Here is a 3415-nt window from a genome sequence, read left to right as displayed (position 1 = left end):
TTTGTGCCAATTTCATCTGACATCTGATGATGCCTTCACCGTAAGAAGCCAAATCACAATACCATAAATATTAAATATCACTCTAAATTGATTTATGTTTAGCAAATTCATATTCATTTTATACCGTTTACAAATTTAGCATGTTTGCGTGTTTTTCATGAATAACCATTTCAAAATTTTAACTATGAATTTATTAGAATTTTTTTCATAATAACATAATTTGCACCTTAAGTTATCTAAAACTAACTTTCTTATTTCATGTTTATATTTAACTTATAATTTTATATTAAATCTGACTACTAATCAATCATACAAATATATAAAACGTTATATATATATATATATATATATATATATATATATATATATATATATATATATATATATATAAATAAGTTAACATACGATGATCATAAGATTTTCTATAAATACAATACTCTTTTTTTTCATCCTGTAATTCCTTTCGAAAATTCAATTAAATATGTAATTTTTATTTGATTCAATTAAATTCTTTAAATTTTAAAAATAATTTAGTTTGGTTCTTTTAATTGGATTAGTGTTAACATCCTATTCATATATGTTACGTCTCAATGTCAATGACATTTTTAAATTTTTTAAATTTTTTAAATTCTTTTGTTATTTTTTTATAAAATAAAATTGTCATGTGTCCATTTATTAGTGTCACGTGGAAGTATCAATACCACCTGACAAACTCATATGTCAGATATTAGTGTTGGTGATAACAATGTCTTGTATTTGTTATGAATTAATGGTCGTCCATTGATTTATACAATCACTCATATGATTGATAATCATATTATTCATTACTCTTTATGATGTAATATTTTGTATTTACTATTTGATTTTATATCCTTTCTGGGTTACCATATTGTACCTATAAATAGGACTCGTCCTATCAGTAATGAGACACACATAAAAACAGAAGTTGCTCCCTACTCTCTCATTCTCTATTCTTCCTCTCCTTTGTCTCTCTTATTACCTTTATTTTATAACACGTTATCAGCACGAGGGTTATCCAACTGAGCGTGAAGGCATATTTTTTTCTCTCTAAGAACAACGCTCTATATTCCTTAACCGAGGTTCTTTCTAATCTTTTTCTCATTCACAAACTTTATCTCATTTTCTTTTTTTTTTGTGTAATGATAATTGTTTGATTTATTTTTCTCTGTCATATTATTATTATTATTATTATTTGATTTTAATAATTTCATACATGAAATTTGATTATATTAATATTTTATGTGTTAGTTTTAAACACGCGAAACGTTGCAAAATTTGGATTTGTGACCCTTGATATTGTAAGGAAGAATTCCTTATATTGGATTTTAAATGTTGAAATATATTTAGATGCAATGGATATTGGGATACCATTAAATAAAGAAATAAAGCAACTAATTTGCTCATAACAAAAATATTGTGAAAAGAGACTTCACAAATATTGTGAATTTATTTCATGCCTATGCATGGCTGGCTGGACAAAGCAATAAAGCTTTTGATGAAAAATCATGAGATCCGCCTAATCTGCTCCATTCCCAGAAGTGAATGGAGCAATCAATATTATGAATTGATTTCATGCCTTCTTGTGGCTGAACAAAATAATGAGCTCTTGATGAAAAATCATGAGGCCCGACCAACTGGTTCTGCTCCATTCCCAGAAGTGAATGCAGCAACATCTGATCCATATAATCATGGACGAGGTCAAGACCATAATAATAATCGTGGTCGTAATTTTGGCCGTGGTCGTAGCCATGGTCGTGGTCGTGGTCGTGCTATTAATCATGGTCGTGGACATGGTTATAAAGGAAATTTTCAAAGAGAAACTTCATCAACAGAAGTGGAACAAGAATGCGAAAAAGGAAAAAGAAAGGGGTGAAAATAATGGCAAAAAGGCTGAAAATATATGTTACCGTTGTGGTAGTAAAGGTCATTGGACCCGTGCCTGTTATACACCAAAGCATCTTGTTGAACTCTACCAAGAATCACTTAAAAAGAAGAATGTAGAAACACACTTTGCTTATGAAGATGGTGATTCTGATTATGGTCATATGGATACTACTCATCTTGATATTGGTGATTTCTTTTCTAAACCCGATGGAAGCATTGATCACCTTATTGGTGATGGGAGTGTTAGAAAATAGTTTTATTTTATGATTAATTTTTAAGACAATGTTTTATATTTAATTCATGTTGCTTTTATATGTACAAGTTTTTATGTTTTTATGAATAAAATCCTCTATTTTATTTTTTTTTTTCTTTCTCTCCTCTTACAAAGTAATCTCTAATATTGATATTTATGTTTATATGAAGAATGAATATTGGCATTAACACCAATGATGAGGATCTGTGCCTTGCTGATAGTGCAACAACTCATACAATTCTCAAGAGTAATAAATTTTTCTCTACTTTGGTAATGCGAGAAGTCAATGTTAGTACTATTTCTGGTACTACAAATATAATTGAAGGCTCTGGAAGAGCTACAGTACTTCTGCCAAGAGGTACAAGATTGCATATTAAAAATGCATTTTATTCTCCTAAGTCCAATAGAAACTTATTAAGTTTCAAGGATATTCGTCTAAATGGATATCATATTGAGACAAATAATGAAGGAGATGTTGAATATCTTTATATCACTCAAATTGAGTCAAATAAAAAATGTGTATTGGAGAAATTATCAGCCTTCTCTTATGGCTTGTACTACACATATATTAATGCGATTGAGACGCATGTTATTGTAAGCCAGAAGCTTACAAATAAGAATGAATTTCTTGTTTGGCATGATCGGTTGGGTCATCCTGGATATATCATGATGCGAAAAATAGCTGAAAACTCATGTGGACATCCACTTAAAAGTCAAAAGCTTCTTCAGTCCAATGATTTCTCATGTACTGCATGTTCGCAGGGAAAATTGATAATAAGACCATCACCAGAAAAAATTAGAAATGAGTCAATCTCATTTTTAGAACGAATACAAGGTGATATTTGTGGTCCAATACACCCACCATGTGGATCATTTAGATATTTCATGGTATTAATTGATGCGTCCACTAGATGGTCACATATTTGTTTACTATCAACTCGAAATCAAGCATTTGCTAAGTTATTAGCACAATTGATCAAGTTAAGAGCCCACTTCTCAGATTATCCAATTAAGAAAATTCGTCTTGATAATGCTGGTGAATTTACATCTCATGCTTTTAATGAGTATTGTATGTCAATTGGAATTGAAGTTGAACATCCAGTAGCACATGTTCATACTCAAAATGGACTTGCAGAATCATTGATAAAACGTCTAAAATTGATTGCACGACCTTTACTTATGAAAGCTAATCTTCCAATGACTACTTGGGGATATGCAATTCTGCATGCTGCAGTATTGATTCGCATCAGACCAACA

This window comes from Vigna unguiculata, chromosome 4, assembly GCF_004118075.2.
Source record: "Vigna unguiculata cultivar IT97K-499-35 chromosome 4, ASM411807v1, whole genome shotgun sequence".
Classification (NCBI taxonomy): Eukaryota; Viridiplantae; Streptophyta; class Magnoliopsida; order Fabales; family Fabaceae; genus Vigna; species Vigna unguiculata.
Note: the sequence above shows the minus strand (reverse complement) of the source record.